This window comes from Notechis scutatus, chromosome 5 (genome assembly GCF_049901735.1).
Source record: "Notechis scutatus isolate UNSWTSFEM ecotype Mainland chromosome 5, rNotScu1.2, whole genome shotgun sequence".
In the NCBI taxonomy this organism is placed as follows: Eukaryota; Metazoa; Chordata; class Lepidosauria; order Squamata; family Elapidae; genus Notechis; species Notechis scutatus.
In genome coordinates this window covers 23,144,655-23,166,647 of record NC_142013.1, presented here as the reverse complement: position 1 = coordinate 23,166,647, position 21,993 = coordinate 23,144,655, and the positions used below count along the sequence as shown (strand labels likewise).

Genomic DNA, 21,993 nt, shown 5'->3' with positions numbered 1-21,993 from the left:
TCGCAGAACACAAGAACACAGTCAGAAAAGAAGAAAATTCTTCCTTCCTTTTCCAGCACCTTAAAGCCACAGGACATGAAATGTATTTTGAGGGAACCAAATTAATCTCCAATATTGAACACTTCAACAAGAGAATTATCAGGGAAGCCATCGAAATAGAGAAACGCCCCCATAACATGAATAAACAGGACGATACCTCCTGTCTACCAGACATTTGGAAACTAGCCCTTATCAACAAACGAGTCCCAGCCACGAAAACCAACACCAGACCCAAAACAACACATGATGCCACCACCAATCTCCCTCACCAGGTTCAAACCCAAACCCACCCCATAGACGAAAGGCAACCACCATCCAGAAACCAGACCACGGCTGCATCACCAGCTGCCACACACCCCGACCCCCAAACCAAGCAAACTGACACACACCATGAACACACAGCCAGGCCTCAAACTCAGAGCCAAACCAAAACCCAGAACGTCACATCACAGCCACCCGCTCAGGATATCACATCACCGATTCAGGAGGTTACACCACAAAACCTCAGGATGTTACCACACAGCCAACGACCCAGGAGATTACAGCACAAGACCCAGGATGTCACAACAATAGAACTCAGAAGGTCATCACACAGCCCATCACCCAGGTCGTTACAACACAGGAGGCTGATAGACACACAGCCAATACTTCAGCCACACATGTTCTTAAGAAAAAGCCAGCCAATTTGCAAACATCAACTCCATCAACCAATCAAGACATGACAACACAGCCAACATCCCCACCAGTATATATAGGGAGACGCCAGCTCTAATCACGCTTTGCTCACACAAGCACAAAGCCGAAAGCACCAGCCTGAAGATGGTGAGTGGGACCTCGTTGAAACATTGCCAAGATACTCTCAATCTTACACGGGAAAAGACCCGAACATGCCAAGACCTGCATACCTGTTCCCGTGAAAATCTACAAATACACACACACACACACATATCAATCACTTGGTTATATGTATGTATGTATGTATGTATGTATGTATGTATGTATGTATGGCCTTCGGCTTTGTTCGGGTATTTTCCCACGTCATTGTAGTTGTTCTTTTAAAGTTGTAGCAACGTTTCAGCAGAATCTCATCTGCCATCATCAGGCTTCTGTATTGTGTCCGTCTGTGAGTCAGACTTTTACAGTGGTTTCAGATTTAAATTTGGGGCAGCCTATTGCTGTGCTGAAAGGGCTTCCTTTTTATTTTCCAGATAAAACTAATCAACAGAAAAAGAAAAAATGTACACAAAGAGAGTTAGTTAATTCACATTAAGTAAGTAAAGAGGAAAGTGAGGCAGGGTCTGGAAATTTATCTCATTAACAAAACAGTTTCAAAAGTGTTACTTAGATTCAGGGGTGGGATTCTACCAGTTTGCACCTATTCGCTAGAACTGGTTGTTAACATTCTAAGCAGTTCGGAGAACCGGTTGTTAGAAGAAATTACTGGCCTAATCTTGTAAGGAAGGCAGGAAGGAAACATTCTGGTGTTGCTTACATAAACTGCCTCTCCGTTAACCCTTATTACATTCTTGGCAGGACTAGACTTCCTGTCTCAGGAACTTCTCTGGAGTTTTTTCCCCCTCCTTTGCTGGTACTTTGCTTGTGTGGAGTGACCATTCAAAGTTACAATGGCACTGAAAAAAGTGACTTATTGCCATTTTTCACACTTATGACTGTTGCAGAATCCCCACAGTCATGAGAGGCCAGACGAGGAGATGCGTGCCTCGATGTGAGTGATATTGAGTTGGCCACGCCCAGCCAATAACATGACCACCAAGCCATGCCCACCAACTTAGCCATGTTCACAGAACCGGTTGTTAAAAAATTTGAATCCCACCCCTGCTTAGATTACTTGAAAGTCCTCCTCATTGCCCCAATAAATAACTACATAAAAACAAAAACAAAACTCCTACTGCAAACATAGGCAAGCCATTTATATTAACAATATATTGTCACAAGCCAGGTGTAGGTTTTCCTCTCTAATATTACTGATTTTGGATGTCTCTCATGTGGAAAAAGTTCTCAGTCCTTGATGTGCTGATAAATTCCAGATGTTAGAATATAGCCAAGTAGTTGTGTATCCTTAGCCAGCACAAATCAGTCTAAAATTTCCCCAAATACAGCAATAACAGAACAAATCATTCTCTGAGGTGTCTAATATACCAAATTGAATTTTGCTTTGCAAACATCGCCTATATTTACAAACCATATATGGGGTCTTCCTTGTCCACACATTAATTTATAGATTGTCTTCTTCTCAAGATAATCTGTCTTATAAAAATATCTTTGGGTAATATAACATTGTTTGAATTTCAATCCTAATTTTGCGTGAACAATATGAGCCAAAACCTGATACACATTTTGTGGTTAGAGCATAGGAACCCAACAATGTTATGGTCTGCAAGAGCTCTTAAAGTCAATATAGCAATCTTCATAAAGGTAAACATTCAGAAGCACTGACTTAGAACAGCAGTATAATATTAGTTTATTAAAACATAATCTCATATAGAGAACAAATCACAGATGACTGAGGTAATTAAAATTTATTTTGTAATATATAAACAAATTGAGGGAAGATTCATTTTACCATATTTTTGGTAGATTTTGATTGCATTAAATGGCACAAAATTGTCAATTATTTACTTATAATATGTTGCATTTACCATCATGGGGATCAGAGAGAAGAAAACAATTTTTCCCCCAGTTCAACATCAAAAAGATCCAAGGATGCTATGCAGCTAGCTTTACATCAGACATCTCCTTGAGATTTTTAAGAAGTCTCCAAGCAATCTGTAACAAAGGACAATCACTGTTGTAGGTTGTATTAACCAAATAAGGATTTGCAATTAGTACATGAAAAATGGTCATAATAATATGTGTGCTCTCAAGCTTTATAGTGCAGATGTAATGATACGAGTATTTCCTGCTTCATTGATTTAATTAGCATTAGTCATATTCAGGCAAGGAGATATTCTATTCTGAATATTAATTTGGCAGTCAAATAGCATCTAGACCTTATATTTAATTGGGGTTTTTTTTTTGTAATAAAGTTTAAAATGAAAGTTGTTTTATGTTCCTGATAGAGACTTATATCTCTTGGTATGGTTGATAAACACCCTCCATCATAGTAAAAGAGATGAAAGGAAACATAATTTAACTGAAATTTAAAATCTGATTATCCCATAAGTAGAATAGAAATTGTGATTTTCATCTGCACGAGGGAGATTTTATCACATTTCCAGAGCATGCACTCACAGAAGAGATAAAATATTGATTATAATAATATTGTGCCTTCAGAAGTACAGTAATTACCATGGTTGGGGGTTCCTTTTTGCAATTAATAGCCACAAGAGAGGATAGCGGCTACAATGCTTATTATTGCTTCCTATAAATTTGATTCAAATATATCTGTAAGGGTCAAGATTGGTTTATTAACTCTATAGAGATTATATGTAGAGCAGTGGTGGGATTTTACTACTGGTTCTGTGGGCATGGCTTGGTGGGCATGGCAGGGGAAGGATACTGAAAAATCTCCATTCCCTTCCCACTCCTGGGGGAGGTTACTGCAAAATCCCATTCCCTCCCCCACCCCACTAACCTGCTTTCCAGCTTCGTTCTCCTGGGCAGGGCAACAAAAGAAGACCCAGCCAATTAGCTGGGATTTGGGAGGCAGGGAATAGATGGGGGCGGGGCCAGTCAGAGGTGGTATTTGCTGGTTCTCCAAACTACTCAAAATGTCCGCTACTGGTTCTCCAGAACTGGTCAGAACCTGCTGAAAACCACCTCTGATGTAGAGGTAAGCCCATTAAATGAACAAACTCAAAATCACCCAACTGCAATTGGTGTGCCAATTGTAGACTTAACTGGATCAAGACCTCACACAGTAATGTCTGCTTCACCACTGCTTATTTGGACTTCAGCAAAATCTCTACACAGCACTGAAAACCTCTCAAAGCATCGGTCCATCTAGAATATAATGGCCAGGTCTTGACTGGTACATGAACACCAACCAGGAACACTAGGAACATATTATTGTACATCTGTGTGACAGTATGATAGGATGTAGTATGGAGTCATAGGAGGCAAGATTTCCTTCCTAGAGGGCAAAGAAACAGCAGAGCTTGGAATCAATAAAGGAGAATATTTGTAGCTCAGGGTTGAAATGAGTGGTCCTGTTGAGGTATTCCCCGTTAGGAGAATGAGTGCACTCAGGGAAACGTAGTGAGAGTGATGTTGAATAACATACAACCAGCATACAGATACACTGAATAGTAAAATGTAGGTTTTACTTCCAGTAAACGGGTAAACAAAGTCCAACAAACAGTCGAAATCATAAATAGTTAAAGCAGTTAGTATCAGTCCAGGGATAATCCAAAAACGAAGTCAAGTATCATAAACAAAGTTCAGTAAATGGAGTTTGCTAACAGTTGCGAGACTCACAGCAATCCAAGCAGAACGACGATCAAGCAACACGGCAAAACAGGAAATGCAAGAAGAAAGAAACCAGGTTTCTGGCTCCATCATATGGCCATTGGAGGAACCTCAGCCTATCACAATTACAGCATTCTCTTAAACATATAGTAAAATGTAGGTTTTACTTCCATTAAATGGGTAAACAAAGTCCAACAAACAGTCCAAATCATACACGGTTAAAGCAGTTAGTATCAGTCCAGGGATAATCCAAAAATGAAGTCAAGTATCATAAACAAAGTTCAGTAAACGGAGTTTGCTAACAGTTGCAAGACTCACAGCAATCCAAGCAGAATGACGATCAAGCAACACGGCAAAACAGGAAATGCAAGAAGAAAGAAACCAGGTTTCTGGCTCCATCTTATGGCCATTGGAGGAACCTCAGCCTATCACAATTACAGCATTCTCTTAAAGATACAGTTTTAAATTACTATCCTGGTTTATATATTTCCAACCCAACTGTTAGGTGACTATCATTCCTAACAGGTCGTTGGTGCTCTTTCAGCTTATTCGCACTGCTGAAGTTACTTAGTTTGGGTAATGAATGTCTACAAGAAAAAAGGAAACTTGGAATGTCTGGTAGTCAAGAACAGAGCAAAGACAGCCTTCCACAGCAGTTCAGAGGATATCTATGGTTATGAAGAAGGTTGCTTTAATCTGCAAGCAAACAACAGCAAAGAAACTACTCAGAGGTAACTCCGTATGTTGCTTTTGGTTCTTGAGGCCTGACAGACAGGCCCTATACTGGCTTACTATTAGCTTTTGGGGCAATTCAAATTTATAGGTAACGCCTAAAAGTCCAAAATGCCTTGGCACTGAGGTATTTGCAAGCTGTGACCTCCAACCAGAATTGACCTTTTCAGCTCACACAACTGGGAGGAATTGTGGTGACCCACAATATTTTCATTAAACATGTGGTGTGAAGACAGATGGAAGCTGCCCCTCAGTGATAATGACTGTAGTACAGATTAGCTTCTGCTTTGAAATCAGGCTGGTCCATACAGCTTTAGCCTTCTGGAAATTATATAAAACCAAGTTTTAGGTAGTTTATGAGTGGTGATGAAATTCCCACAACTGAGTGAGGTTTATGGGTTTATTTTAGACCAATATTTTTTCATACTTGATATTTGCCACAGTTGATGTCTGCATTATTCTAAACTTACCAAATTTGGAAAACACTGTTTTAGATTTATTGAAATTATTTTAATTGAATTGCTGGGGTGTGTGTGTGTGTGTGTGTGTGTGTGTTTGTTTGTTATGCTCTTCATTATGTTAAACTGCTGAGAATCTAGTTGACTGTGGCAGGTATAAATCTAAGAGATTAAAAAAAAGTGAAATACAAAAATTACGGAAAAAAGTACATTGTGAAAGAAAACCAAAATAATGAACCATTAGCCAGATCGCTAAAACAATATCCTATGAATTCTGTTATCTTTCATAAGAACATGTAGATAAAGGTCAGAGAATGTTATTTGGTTTTGCCAAAGGCAAAGAAGCATTAGGCAATGTAACAATAATATTCTCCAAGTACATCTGAAATTACAAATTATTACATATGAAAAGTATTATGTTAGTCGCTTCAGCTAAAGGTGTAATGGTATTTTAAAAAGAGCCACAATTACTGAATTAAAACTAGGTCCCTTTGTGGGTATGTTATGTGTGCAATTAACTTTAAAGGGGGGAGGGCTTCAACCACATATTTGCAGACTATCCAATATCTATACTTGATTTCTTAAAAGAAGGTATAGTTTGCCAGCATTCTGTAGAACATTTTACAGGCAGAGATCAATATTAAAACAATACCCTTAAAATAAACACAAATAAATTGTCTATATATTTCAGCATTTATGACAAACAAATTTTCAAAATTGTAAAATTGCACTTCCATTTAGTTTTCAATAGATGGCACTTAATGTAAGCTACATGGTTACAAAGAAAAGGGAATTTTACAACAACTTTGAGATACTGAATGCACTACAAAAAAAGCTTTTCAAGTATAAATACAAATTATTGAATGTGTCAGTGTTATCTCCACAGGAAAATGGTGCATAGCCCTACAATCAAACATAGAGTACAAGGAAGGCCAAGAATATAATAGCACAAATATCATGATCTACTTCAGGCATTAATTCAGTCTGCTTGTCATATAAATGGGACTGCTACAAGATGCCCAACTTGTATTACCATGCTCTTTAATCCTACTCTTTAATGTTTAACTCATATCCATGTATAACTTTGACAATGGAGAGTAATTATTATTCATGTTCCCATTCTAAATGAGTCAAAGCTACTATTTTGAAAATGCCACCGAGGCAGTGTTCAATTATTCAAAACAACTATACACCAGAGGTGGTATTCAGCAGGTTCTGACCAGTTCTGGAGAACCGGTAGCGGAAATTTTGAGTAGTTCAGAGAACCGGCAAATACCACCTCTGACTGGAGATTTTACAGCGTCCTTCCCCTGCCACGCCCATCAAGTCACAGCCACAGAACCGGTAGTAAAAAAAAAATTGAATCCCACCACTGCTATACACCATAAAACATACAAAGAATGTGCATAGTAAAATATTTTTTCAATAAAGAGTTTTTGGAGAATTTGAACACTCAATGTGGGTCAATAAGAGTTTCTGAGTCTAAGTAGTCATCATAGCAAAAAAAAACCCGTCTAGTTAAACAATCAGCAACTGATGAATTTGTCTGAAAATATATACTTGAAAGGATTGGAGTATAATGTGTTTCTGGATTAAAATCAGGGAGGAAGGCATTATGGTTTAAATGGAGGAAGAGATCATGGTTAAAGAAGTAGAGAGGGATCATAGTTTCAAAGCAGATAACAGATAATCAGAGTTGGAAGGGACCTTGTAGGTCATCTAGTCCAGGGGTCGCCAACCTTTTGGACCTCAGGGACCACCAAACTCATAATTTTAGATCCCAGGGACCACTAACTGGTTCTGTGGGCGTGGCCTAATTTATGGGTGTGGCTTGGTGGGCATGTGACTGGCTGGGCATGGCTCGTATGTAAATATTATAAATCTTCTTTTTCTTCAGCGTTTGTCTCGCGCTCTGGCGAGGTCCGCTAACGTCCTTGAGTATTGCTTCCACGCCTCTCTGTCTGCCACGTATGTCGGGTCTGCCTTCGCGATCTCTAGGTCGGCCTTGATCGTGTCCATCCAGCGTTGCTTAGGTCTACCACGCGGTCTCGCGCCTCCGACAGTCACCTTCATCGCAGATTTGATGATGGATTCTTCCTTGGCGCGACTCACATGGCCGAACCATCGTAGCCGGGACTGCCTCATGACCGTGGGGATGGGCACGACGTTGAACCGTCTACGCACTTTCGATGTTGGGCGTGTGTTCTGTAGTGGACGTTTCCACCATGTTGATGCGGCATTTGAATACTCCAGCCGGCCTGTCGCGTGGGCCTGTCGTCGGAGGGTCTGCTCTCAGTTACGGTCAGCGTTTAACGGCTTCGCGCATCCAGGGGACACCACTTGGAGGTGGCAGACCGCTCGTCCCCCATGTAAATATTATAAATATTTATATAAATATTGAATTTTTTATAAAAAAGAGCAACTTTTACCCAAAATCAGGCAAAGCAGGCAGACTGAGTTGCTGACAGAATCATTGAGTGATCTATCTATCTGCCAGCGGCTAGCTCAGTCTCTCAAATTTGCTTGCCGTCAGTCTGCACTGAATTTGATTGCAAGCAAACCTCCAAAGGGAGGTTCGGTTGTGCTTAGCTAGAAAGCAAGAAATCCAACCATTTCCTGCTTCCTAGCTTATCTAAATGTCCCGGCACAGCAGAACAGATGATGGTCGGAAAAAGGAAAAAGCAACTTAGCAGACAAGTTTGCCGGGTAAGGAGTGAGTGGGTGGGGAGGGTTCCCGCGGGCCATGTGGGCTCAGCAGCCTTGTGTTTCTACGCAGCCTGGATTAATTGCTTTGGGGGGGGGTGCTCTGGGGGTGAGATTTCTCTGCGGCCCACCAAAATTTTCTCATGGCCCACCAGTGGGCCATGGCCCACTGGTTGGAGGCCGCTGATCTAGTCCAACTCCCCCGCCCAAGCGGGAGACCCTACACCATTTCTGACAAATGGCAGTCCAATCTCTTCTTGAAAGTCTCAAGTGATGGTGCTCCCACAACTCCTGAGGGCAAGTCGTTCCATTGGTTGATTGTTCTCACAGTCAGAGAGTTGCTCCTTATTTCCAGGTTAAATCTCTCCTTGTTCAGTTTCCATCCATTATTCCTTGTCTGACCTACAGGCATTTTAGAAAATAGCTTGACCCCTTCCTCTCTGTGGCAGCCCCTCAAATATTGGAAGACTGCTATCATGTCTCCTCTGGTCCTTCTCTTTACTAGACTAGCCAAGCCCAGTTCCTGTAACCGTTCTTTTAGTCTCCAGTCCCCTAATCATCCTGGTTGCTCTTCTCTGTACTTTTTCTAGAGTCTCAACATCTTTTTTTGTAATGTGGTGAACAAAACTAGATGCAGTATTCTCGGTGTGGTTTTACTAAGGCTTTATAGAGTGGTATCAGTACCTCCCTTGATCTTGATTTTATCCCTCTGCATCTGTTCTGGGCACTGAGAGTCTGCAGTCTCTACTTGAAAAGATCTGATAGCAGGTAGAACTGCAGGAGAACCCTGCCTGAGATGATCACAAATAAAATCTAAAGCTAGATAGAATTGGCATTTAATGCATTCTTTTTCAAGTCAGAATATCAGAATGACAAAGTTAGATGTCTTCTAGTCTTCTAGTCCAACTCCCTGCTCAAGTCGGAAACCCTATAACATTTCAGGCAATTGGTTATCCAATCTCTTCTTAAAAACTTCCAGTGATGGAACAGCCACAATTTCTGGAAACAAGTCGTTCCACTGATTAATTGTTCTTACTGTCAGGAAATTTCTCCTTATTTCTAGATTGGTTCTTTCCTCGATTAGTTTCCATCCATTGCATCTTAACCTGCCTTCAGGTGCTTTGGAGAATAGGTTGACCTCTTCTTCGTGGCAGCCCCTTAGATATCGGGACACTGCTATCATGTCACCCCTACTCCTTCTTTTCATTAAGCCAAACATACCCAGTTCCTGCAACCATTCTTCATATGTTTTAGCCTCCAGTCCCCTAATCATCTTTGTTGCTCTTCTCTGCACTCTTTCTAGAGTCTCAACATCTTTTTTATACTATGGCAATCAAAACTGAATGCAATATTCCATGTATGGTCTTTCCAAGGAATTATAAAATTGTATTAACACAACACGTGATCTTGATTCTAAACCTTTGTTAATGCAGCCTAGGACTGCATTGGCTTTGTTGGCAGCTGCAGCACACTGCTGGCTCATATTTACTGTAAGTGATTGTCCACTAGGATCCTTCTTGCTACTACTATTGAGCCATGTGCCATCTATTCTGTACCTGTACATTTGGTTTACTTGCCTAAATGTAGAACCTTATTTTTCTCACCATTGAATTTTATTTTGTTAGACAGGGCCCAGTGTTCTAGTCTGTCAAGATCCTTCTGTATCTTAAACCTATCTTCTGGAGTTTGGGCTATTCCTGCCAGCTTTATGTCATCTGCAAATTTGAACAGTTCCCCTTTTATTCCGTTGTCCAAATCATTGGTGAAGATACTGACGAGTACTGGGCCTAAGATAGACCCTTGGAGTACCCCACTGCATACTTCTATGTACTTGTGGTTCCATTAAGGATTAGATGTTGAGTGCAGTTAGTCAGCCAGTTACAAATGCATCTGCTGGCGAAGCTGTCTAACCCATATTTTTCTATCTTATCAATTTTCTGTTGAAAGAATTCCAAAAAGAATTTAGATGATGGGAAAAAGAAAGAAAGGAAATATACCTTTTTTTCAGTTGTCTTTTTTTTTAAAAAAAAAAATCTTGCTGAAGTGCCATTTTCAATGTACAATTCCCAAATCATGCATTGAAAAAACCAACACATCTTCCCCCACAATCCTAAATTTGTATAAAACAGGTTTTCCCACAGCCATGGATAGCTATGTTTGATATGGTTGTGTTGGTTTGGGAAACCTGGCCCTAGAATTCCCTCTTAGAAACCATCTACCTACAATGGTTGTTGATATTTGTTTGGATATCCACTAAAGATCTGTTTAATTTTATTGCCTTTAAAAGCAGTACTAACTTATAAGATTGTTTTAGCCCCTTGCTTTATTCTTTGTTTCTTGCAATTTCAGCTAAACATTTCAGTCTAAAAAGCTGGTTTAATATAGGGTGTCCAGAAAATGTATTTTTGGCTATATTGTAATTTATTTATGCCATTTATAAACAAAGGGAAAAGCCCAAGCCAGGAAAGATGAGATTGAATAAGATGAGCCAAGCAAAAAGCTTAACTTAATCTGATGATTACTAACTCTTGGAACCTTAATCCCTGTTATCTGAAGACAGACTTACAGGCACTAAGTAGTTTGGAAGCAATCCCATCCCTCTATAACTGATCTTCAAACAAGCTACAGATAGCCCTCAACTTACGGCAATTTGAAGTTACATTCGAAGTTACAGCAGCACTGGAAAAAGTGACTTGACCATTTTTTGCACTTACGACCAGTGCAGGTCATGTGATCAAAATTCAGATGCTTGGCAACTGATTCATATGTATGACAGTTGCTGTGTTCTGGAGTCATGTGATCAACTTTTGCCCCTTCTGATAAGCAAAGTCAGTGGAGAAACCAGATTCACTTAACAACCAGGTTACTACCTTAACAACTGCAGTGATTCACTTAACAACTGTAGCAAGAAAGGTCATAAAATCAGGCAAAACTCATTTAACAACTGTCTCACTTGGGCTCCGTTGCGATTGTAAGTCACTACCTGAATAAAGTATTAGACTTCTCCATAAAGCTATGAAACTGAGGCTTTAATGTTGCCAGAGTGGGGGGTCCTGGAATTGTCTACCTGTCCCCTTCCTTGGAGACCATCATTACCTTTCTACCACCATCTTAGCTTTACCTCCCAGGGAGTGACTTAAAAACTCCTTCTCTTCCTTGCTGATACTTCTATTTGTGTATCTGGAACCCCAAGATCATAGAGTGGTGGTATTCAGCAGGTTCTGACCAGTTCTGGAGAACCGGTAGTGGACATTTTGAGTAGTTTGGAGAACCAGTAAATACCACCTCTGACTGGCCCCGCCCCCATCTATTCTCTGCCTTTCCGAGTCCAGGCTGATCGGCTGGGTCTTCTTTTGTTGCCCTGCACAGGAGAACGGAGCTGGAAAGCAGATTAATGTGGTAGGCAGGGAATGGGATTTTGCAGTAACCTCCCCCAGGAGTGGGGAGGGAATGGAGATTTTGCAGTATCCTTCCCCTGCCACGTTCACCAAGCCATGCCCACAGAATCAGTAGTAAAAAATTTTTGAATCCCACGGTCATACAGCCCGACCAATGTCCCTGTTTGGAGAGATACATCTCGTCCTGGGTCTATGCAGAAACAAATAGCCATTTTTCTCTCTCTTCCCTCCTGTTTACACAACAAAAGTTTTTCCTTGGCAAAAACCAAAAGTTCCTGTGCAGGGGATACGTGCTGCCCACCACTGTGACTGTGCTGTCGTATGTGCAAGCAAGCAGAGACCTATCCAGAGAGATACTGTAACAGAATCCCACAGTGTCCTGCTTGCCCTCAGCCAGGAGGAAGTAAGTCCAATATTCTTTTTTTTTTTTTTTTTTGCTTCGGCACAACAGGCACGTAACGTGCAGAACAGAAGGCAGCTCTGCCGAACAGGTTTTGATACATCCCATAAGTCACACCAAGTTTGTTTGTTTTTTAAATTGCAGAAGCTTTAGCCAAGCAATTCTGAATTCTTTAATATATAGGAAGTAGAGATAAGGTGCATTTGTAAATTTGGGTGGGAGCAAAGGAAAAAGTAAGGATATCCAGGAATGGGTTAGAAAAAGAGGGGTGAGGGGATTTTGAGAAGGACAAACAAATTGCCAGATACATTTTGTATTTACCATTTGTTTGTGGAGTAACTTCTTGGAAATTCAACTGGAGCCTTTTTGGAACGAATGCCAGGACATTACGTGTTTAATGTCCAGGAAAAACAATGCACCTCACAAAATCAAAGAAATTGCATCATTAAAGGAAATAGATGCACAAGGGATTCAGTCTTGTCTGTTGGTGCACGTTCACTTTGAAATGCAGAGGAAAATGAAATACACCTCCAGATAATCCCAGGATAAAAATTTGAACATTTATGGCTCAAATGGTTGGACACAAATATATTAATGTCGAGCTCAGTTTTCCATGTTATGTCTTCTATGCAGGAAACTTCCGAGTGTTCAGAAATTTGGTGAGCAATAAAGCTGTTTTGAAGAAAAGATAGAAAATAACTAGGTAAGTCTGAAATGCCCAATAGCCCATCAGGCTAAAAAAAGCAGACAACCTTGCTTTTAGGTTGTCCATACAAAAACCAGAAGAAGAAGCTTTCCATAACATAAAAGTAAATGTATTTGATGATCTAACATCGCTATCTGGCATCTGCAATTTGATCTCCTTAACAGCAGAGCCAGAGCTAACATTAAAGTCAACAATTGTACCTTGGGGTGAAGATCGAGGGATCATTTTTCAATGTATGAATGAAGAAATATTTGCCAGGATTGATTGTTCCTCTGGACCAGGGTTGTCAAACTCACGGCCAGTGGGACAGATGCATTACATGCTGGCCACGCCCACCCCCGGTTTAGCAAAGGGGGGAAAAGTCGCAATATGTCACATTACAACAATGTGACACCACGAGTTTGACACCCCTGCTCTGGATTATGAAAGTGAAGGAAGTGGTAAGAAAAGTACTTCAAGACCAGGGCTGGAATAATTTTGACTCTCCAGATATAGTTGATTTATTTCTATATAGACCTGGGCAAGATATCCAAAACTGAGAGATATTGAGGGGCATAAATCTGGAATAAGATTGAGAGCTCCTACCACTGATAACCAATATATGGACAGCTAGTCCATAGTTTTATTCTATAGGGGGGTTGGGAATTAAAAATCAGTATTTTTCTGACTTATCTGTAAGCCACATTTGGTCTGAGGAATATATCACATGCATGGTAGCTTCAATCAGAAGGTTATTTTGCAATATTTTTATTTATATTGTAATTTTTTTTTCAGTTGGCAAGTCCTATCCTTTCTTCTACTTTCCAAAGTTGTTTATAAACTATATAAATGTATAAAAATGGATAACTTTATGAGTATAAAGTTGTTTACAAATATGCTGCTTTTTGTGTTCTTGAGCTGACCATTAAACCAGTAAACAAAGGCATTTCCAACTGTTTGACTTTGTTTTACAAGGCTTTTAAGGGCTATGGAACCACAAGATTCAGATGTACCTTGAATAATCACAACATATTTGTTGTTTTTAGACCCTTTTATATGGGTTGGAATTAGAATCCCCCAAATTCCCAAGCAATCTGGTGGATTCTAGCAGCTGAAGCTCCAATCCATGAAAGATACTGGGAGAAAGCTGAGCCAAAGAAATGCTGTGAAATGCTTCAGCTTTGTTTGGCCTTTTTTTTAAAAAAAAACATGCCTAAAATTAAAGAAGCCATTATCAGTTTCCTACAGATTCTTTGGACGCTGATGTGCTTCATTAAGAAACTCAAATTACGGAAGCAATCTTGTTAGAGCTACTTCCCCAGTTCTTGCATCCTGCTGTGGTGATTCATGTATTTTTGTGCTAAGCATGGAATCCAAAACATATTTTTAAAAGGTTCTTCTGAATACGGCTGGTGATTACATTTTCTTCTTTCTCTCAAGATTTTCAATTTATTGAGAATCAAGGGCTCCAATTGCATCTCATAATCCCCACCATTCCCAGTACCACATCTGGCATTGTTTTCACTACCCCAGCAGATTAAAAGCATTTAAGAAGCTGGCCAGACCCTCCGGACAACATATTTTACAATATACTGTTAATGACTTTATAACCCCAGATCCCTACTTTCTCCCAGAAAATATTTTATGCAAATGCAAAAGTGCTTGAGCTATAAAATATTTATGAAGCTGCAGAGGGATAAGATCTATGAATAATTTACATATTTCGCAAGGCCAATATTAGGGTGGCTATGATAAATAATTCTGTGTAATGAAGCTTCCTGTTTTACAAGAAAGCTTGCATCCTCTTTTTAATACTATTAATATAGTTTAGCCAGGTGGGATGAGGACACACCTTCTAGGTAATGATGCAGCAAGGCTGGGTAAGATTTTTGGCTTTTTCTTGGTTTGAACAGGATTTTTTTAAAAAAATATTGTTTCGGCATCATGCTATCTCAAAAGGGAGAGAAAGTATTAGTAATTGTCTCTAGGATGTCGACAGAGGGATCCAAAAAGTCAAGATGGTGGATGGAACTGCAAGATTGAAGTCTCACCTTTTTTATGTGTGATGGAAAGAAGAATATACAGTATACCCAAAATGGAAACGTGGATCTTGAAATCCATTGGAACTAGCCGAAATGGCTAAATTGACTGCTCTGCTTAGAGACAATAACTTAGTGACTAAGTTTCTTGCGACTTTGAGGCTACTGTTAGATTTCTTACAACAAAAGGAGAAAAATCAACTTTTGACGTTGAGATTTGAGGATTAGACTGGACTTGATTGGGTTAGACAAACATTCCAGCTTTTTAAATATAAGGTTATTTACATTTGACAATTTATGATACATTAGATTAATATTGAACATGTGAATATTGGTATTTTAGAATGTTGATTACTAATATTTTAAGATATTTAAAATATAGGTGTTATTTGTTTAAAGAAAGATTGTTGATTTTTATTATCTCTGGAATAAAAAAAGAAAATCAGAGGTCATTTTTGCCACAAAATAATTTGATGTATGTTTTGTCACTTTTAATTTGTTTTGTTATTGCCTTTCCCTTTTTTATGTTGGTTTGCATTAATATTTGACTCTAAAATTTAATAAAGAGAGGGGTTCTTTTTTTAAAAAGGAGGGTTGGATTGATTGCTCAATTATATTTGCTATTTTGACTTTTTTGACATCTTCCTTGCAAACCCTCATGAGTGATCATCCCCATACTCTTAATGTGTCTAATCTTGCTACAAATGTTGTCCCAAAGGATAGGGTGTCATTGCCAGAGGACTGAGAAACTTTATGAGGAGGTTCCTTTATTGAAGCGGTTAGAGTTTGAGTTTATTCCCAAATTCCCAATAAATTTCTTTGGGATCTTAAGGATCCATCTGACCCATAAAGCACCTTCTCCAATCGTGTCAACATTTTAACTGATTTAAAATTACAAATTGTCAATTGTAGTTTAAATGGTCTGAAACGCTTTTATTTCTCCTCTTTAGAAATATGTGATATAGAAAACACTGCAAGAAAAAAACATCTTAGTTTTATTCATCCATTCATTCATCTTAAACAGCTGTTATCTCACTAAGATGATGCTAGGTAGAATTTAAGAATGTCATTTAAGAATAACTGATGCATCCTAGATGACAGTTTCACATGTTGTATGACATAGACTTGTAGTCTGTGCTTGAATGGAAACTAAAGAGGAATCATTTAACATACATTTAATTCAAAGTGCCACATCTATCACTTACATTTGGATCAATGCAATCAGATGACTGTGATATTTTGTTCGTTTAAACAATTTAAAGAACTGATCTTACTGTGGCAGCTACTTTTCCTTTGGAATGAAGGGATCAATTTAAGAAAAAAAAAAGCATGGATTAGAAGAAAAAAAAAAGGTTTCCTTGGATACTGATATGCCAATCAGAGCTTATTGTCAAAAAGACAGCTGCAATCTTATTTATAAATTCCAGTTGCAAAGAAAAAAGCTGTGATCTCTTCCCATCATTCTGTCAAGTTCTAGTGTGCAAATGATAGTTGACAACTGCATCAAGAGCAGCTTGGATAAAAGCAGAGATACCAGGAGCAAAAACTTCAAAGGCAGACTAGTTAGTGGTTCTGGAGAATTTCAGAATTTTTTCCTCCCTGTTCAAGTTTAGCTGAAGATTACTGGAGAATGCTTTAATAGCATTGAAAGAAGCAAATGATAGAAAGCATTATGATAAAAATGAATTAAATGTTCACAGTGCCTTTAAAAAAAAAAAAACACCTAGCACACTTCAAATATCATCAGATCCAGCATTTATAACCAGATTCCTGCAATCAGATGACTATTATATATTTGGTTAAACGATTTGTATGACTTTTCTTGCTTCTGCTGTCTTCTTCCTTTGGGTGAAGAATTTAATAAATGTAAGAAAAGAAATTAAAATCTGGAAGAATTTCTTTTAAAAAATAGGGTTTCACTTAGAGAGTAATTCTTAACGCACACCGTAACCCTGTTCTGACAATAAAATCAATTGAGTTCAGACAAGAGTTTGCTATGGGACCACTGTAACCCAGTTAACACTCTAACCCCAGATGTGTTCATTTTAGAACTAAAGAGACACAGATTAGTCGTCCCTTCCCAGATCTAGGGTAAAGTTTTAGAGAAGTCCAACAAACATGGAGCTTTCTTAAGAACAGTGAAAGTCCTTTTTTCCCTTCCACAGGGGTTTGAAAAATGGCAGAAAGAGGGATGGAGCTTATAAAGTCCCCACTTATCTACATGGTGTGATAGTCCATGAAGCATCAAACTGGACAACCCAGAAAGATATATCAGAAAAATGGATAGACAAGAGATGGGGAGATGGGGAGTAATGCTTGCTGTCAGGGAATTTCTTCAGGATAGAATAAATTATATATATATAATTTTAAAAAGGAAGATAAAAACTAATACTGTATAAAGTAAAAAAGAAAAAGAGAAAGCAAAATGTGCAAGAATTGTGCATAATTCTATTTCAGACTTAATCATACAATGTTTAAAACTTTAAACTCTTTGTCTTTTTAAAATCTTTCTAATAGCTGTAAATAAGAAAGGTATTGCTAAATTATGTTCTTCTGCCTCCAGTTCTTCTCTTGATTTTATTTTGTATTCCCCTTGACAAAATTCTAGCATCTTATGATAAATTAGCATTTGTGTTTACCTGCCATTTATCAACTATACAGTGCTTCCTGTGCTTCTTATTCTTGTTCTTCTGAGAGCCATAGAGCTGTTTTTTTTTTTTAAGGGTCTAGGTTTTCAAGCATAACCTAATTTTGTATCTATTTCAAATGCTCAATATGACACTTCTAACATGATTTTAAATTCCATATTAACCTTGGCTTTGTTTGTATCACAGATACCGATGCTACCCAAATTTCAGGTCACCTTCTTTTAACTCCAACAGCCTTCTATTTCTCAACAACACATACTCTTTCATCCAAACCAAAGAGCAAGCTGCAAAATGCAAATTCAACTCAAGTAAACTTGATCTCACTCTTTCCTTTGCATTTTAACATCTTATATTCATTTATTAATTTAGATTACCTTTTGCCATTGTTTAAATGTCAGTTGCCAACAGAGGTATTGTCTGCAACAAACAAATAAAAAACCCCAAATATTTTATGTCCCTTTATCTAATATGTGTCTCTTGTAGGCAAACAATATCTTGTATTTTTTTTTTTCAAATAATTACTGTTTTTCTCTTTTGGGGAGCATTTGCTCCATTTATATTTCACATTAAGCATTTGTAATCATAATCAAGCAAAATCATAATCAAACAAAACATTTAGAAAAGTCTGTAGCTGTAGGTATATACTACCTATACACACACACATACACACACCTCTGCCTAAAAGTAAAACTCACACCTCCCAATTTATCCCATTGTAACGGGAATTTTTTTCTGTTTTAATCTCTCACTAAAAAAGAATACTCTCTTCTTGTATGCAAATTCTAATAGAATTTATTTAAGAACCATTAAATATATGGCACAGTAGACATTGCTGAAGGATGGCATTGCAGCGGTAAATGGTGGCCAGCTGGCGAATTCTGGACAGCACTGTCTTTCTGGATAGATAGAATAGAGGATAGAATAAATAAAATGACCAGGATTTTCTGTAAAGAGAATGTGTGGCTTAAGTGCTATACTGACTCTGCCCGTCTCCAGAAATATATGCTGACTAAGGGGAATATTTTTCTGATGCCTCCAAAAGATAGCAGAAGGCAACACATCCAACCTGATTTGAGTGAAGTGTGGCAGACTTTCAGGACTGTGATGGAGGAGGTAAGCATCTTGGCACATACATCTAAAATTCCCACATGCTGCAAGGCTGGGAAACAGACTGTTTTGAAGACTCAAATCCCAAATATGGTACTTAAGGATCTTTCTGGCATTTTCAAAGTCTAATATACAAAGCTTCTCCAATGATGCTCCTAAGAAGTAAACGCTTGCCAGAAACTTTTAAAAAATAAACCCAGGTTGACTGAAAGGAATCTTTAAGAACAGACTGATTGAGGGGAAAAAATCACTGTAACCAAAGGTTAAAATGACGGTACCAAGTTGTAGCTTTCAGAGGGAGTAAACCCATCAGCAATAAAGTATTACTGCGTGTTGGCACTGCATGAAGGAGAGTCATAAAGAACTAAGGCCAAATAGCTTCAAGGAAGTTAATGTCTCTAAAATCCCAGACTTGAATTGCTGACACATGAGCTGAACTACAGAACTATAAGATATAAGGATAGTATGAGTTCCTTTCAAGCAGAATAATCTCAGGAAGAGTCAGGCGGAAAGACAAAAAATGTTTTCTCCAAGATGATACCTTGGCATTCTTAAATTTGATGATCAAATGGTTCTATGCATGTACAATGTCTAGTTGTTTTTCACGTTATCAGTTGTGAAACTTGTGTAAAAAAATACTTTAACAGAACCAGACTATATTATTGGTTTTGTAAACGTCAATGATGACTAACCTTGTAAATTATGGGTATTAAACAGTATAACAGCTAGACACGAATGTAATAGTTAACCAGTAAACAAACAGACATGAGTCAAAGAAAAGAGAAAGTTTGTTAGTTGTCATTGTGTGGCAGTTGGCCTGAGCCCATAGGGTCAAAGATGAAACGTCTCCTCTTCCAAAAATATCCAGGTTTTTAGCTTGGGAAGCTGATTGGTATTTTTTGTGACTACCACTTATCTTCAGTGGGATAGGTGGCCTTTTCTTTGGGCTTCTTCAGAGCTTGATATTCTCTCCACAATTGAACATCTTCATGAAGCTATTCTAATTTTTTAATCACTTTCTCATCAGTACCCATCAGGATCTTATCTAGATCAGTCTGTTTATCATAGAATCCCTCTGTTTTAAAGTCTTCATCATACCTTGAATGTATTTGCGCATATGAAAACCAATTCATCTTTATACCTTGTTCCTCTAAATTTTGTATCGATTTAAGTTCACCCTTTTCATCCAATAGTTCCCCATATCTAACTTGTTTGTTCCTTCTTATAAATTATAGGATAGGAAAATGCTTCAATAGTCGATAACCAAACTGGAATTTTCAAATAACATTGTCTTTTTATCTTCTCCCAGTTTAACCACAAAGACTCCCGTATATAATGTCTTCTAAAATAACCCTGTGTTTTAGTTCCCTTATACCATAAAAAAGCGTGCCAACCCAACAACAAATCATGACCTTCTAGTGTCAACAATCTGGTCTTTCTTAATGTTATCCATTCCTTAACCCACATCAAACTTGCAGCTTGGTAGTACAATTCCCAATTAGTCAAACCGAATCCTCCTCTAATTCTAGCATCTTGCAAAAGCTTTAACTTTATTCTCGCTTTCTTACCTTGCCATATATACTTCAACATAATTTTATTTAAATCTTCAAAATAGTCTTTTCTGAGTCTAATTGGTATTGTTTGAAACAGAAATAGGATTCTGGGTAATATATTGCTGGGAATTAAATTAGAGGAAGAACAAGTTAAAGAAACTATGATTGTTTGGGGGGGAAATTTTGGATATGGGATTGATTTAGAGAAATGGCAAAAATTGTGGTCTCAAAATTATAAAATGACAATGTCAACAGCATATAAAGAAAATTTGTATAAGATGTTTTACAGGTGGCATTTCCCCCCCGACAAGAATAGCAAGAATGTTCAAGAACAAATCTGAAAAATGTTGGAAATGTCATCAGATACCTGGCTCATATTACCATATGTGGTGGACTTGTGAGGATGCTAAAAAATATTGGACTAAAATTCGCATGTGGTTGGAAAAAATGACAAAGAAATGTATAGATTTGAAACCGGAGTTCTTTTTATTGGGAATTTTACCAGATACATATAGCAAAGATTTGAAATATCTGATTGTAAATGTATTAACAGCGGCTAGGATTGTATTTGCTAAAAACTGGAAGAATGAGAAAATACCATCACAGGAAGAAATTATTAAGAAAATATTGGAATGTGCTGAGATGAGTAAATTGACATTTGAAATTAGAGAGCAAGAGGATAAACAATTTTATGAAATTTGGGATCTTTTTTATCAATGGTTAGATGACAAAATACGATAATAGAATATTTAGAATGTTAGACAGCAAGGAATACCTTTATCTTTTTTTTTCGCTTTTGCTATTTGACATTATATCTATAAAGTGTTTGTAGGATAGATTTGGTATGATTATATGATTTGCTATAGAATAAACTGTTTAAAGCATTGTTATCTCATAAAGCATGAATGATTAAAAGTATAGTCAAATGATTTTAATAGCGATATTAGGATATAAAAGTTTGGATTGATAATATGAGTTGTTATGTAACATAATTGTAATTGAGACTGCGAAATGAATGCACAAAACTGATGAACCAACCGACACACTATATGTATATAAGAGAGTTGATGTTTTAATGTTTTGTTTGTAGAAAATCAATAAAATTGTTTTCAAAAAAAAAAAAAGAAGCTATTCTGTGAGATCATTAATCAGTACGAGACACGTTCTACATCTCCTTCAGGGTCAACCAGGTGGTGTGGCCTGTATCTGGAGCAGAGGTGGTATTCAGCAGGTTCTGGCCAGTTCTGGAGAACCAGTAGTGGAAATTTTGAGTAGTTTGGAGAACCAGCAAATATCACCTCTGACTGGCCCCACCCCCATCTATTCTCTGCCTCCCGAGTCCCAGCTGATCGGCTGGGTCTTCTTCTGTTGCCCTGAACAGGAGAACAGAACTGGTTAGTGGGGTGAGGAGGGAATGGAGATTTTACAGTATCTTTCCCCTGCCACGCCCACCAAGCCACAACACACCTACCAAGCCACACCCACAGAACTGGTATAAAAATGTTTGAATCCCACCACTGGTCTGGAGACTATGGAGGTTTGGATGAGAAGGACTTCAACTCAACACTGACAGGACTGAATGGCTTTGAATTTTAGGATCCCCTGCATCCAGTATTTTTCTATCTTTCATTATGCATGGGGTTTGCACTAAGCTGAACAGAAGTGGTGCACAGTCTGGAGTGGTGGTGGGGACTTGTTGGACTTATAGCTCCTGTTCAAAAAGCAGCAACAGTTGCAGCTACTGCACAAGATTGTTTGGTGTGCCAGTTGCACCTTTTTCTGGACTGTCATGCACTGTTCATG

At 38.2% G+C, this 21,993-nt stretch overlaps 2 long non-coding RNA genes across 3 annotated transcripts; one reads left to right on the top strand and one right to left on the bottom strand.

Annotated features, from left to right (window-relative positions):
- Positions 1-1,215: 1,215 nt before the first annotated feature.
- On the bottom strand, positions 1,216-13,199 carry LOC148130401 (uncharacterized). The gene is made up of 3 exons (XR_015749752.1): positions 13,065-13,199; positions 12,480-12,830; positions 1,216-2,826 (listed from the first exon to the last, which is right to left on the bottom strand). It is a non-coding gene; the product is annotated as an uncharacterized LOC148130401 (long non-coding RNA).
- On the top strand, positions 11,812-15,464 carry LOC148130400 (uncharacterized). 2 transcript variants are annotated; one of them, XR_015749753.1, is made up of 3 exons: positions 11,812-12,161; positions 12,792-12,861; positions 14,832-15,464. It is a non-coding gene; the product is annotated as an uncharacterized LOC148130400 (long non-coding RNA). The 2 variants fall into 2 exon arrangements; XR_015749754.1 differs by having other exon boundaries at positions 12,766-12,861; positions 14,832-15,322.
- The last annotated feature ends 6,529 nt before the right edge of the window (positions 15,465-21,993 follow it).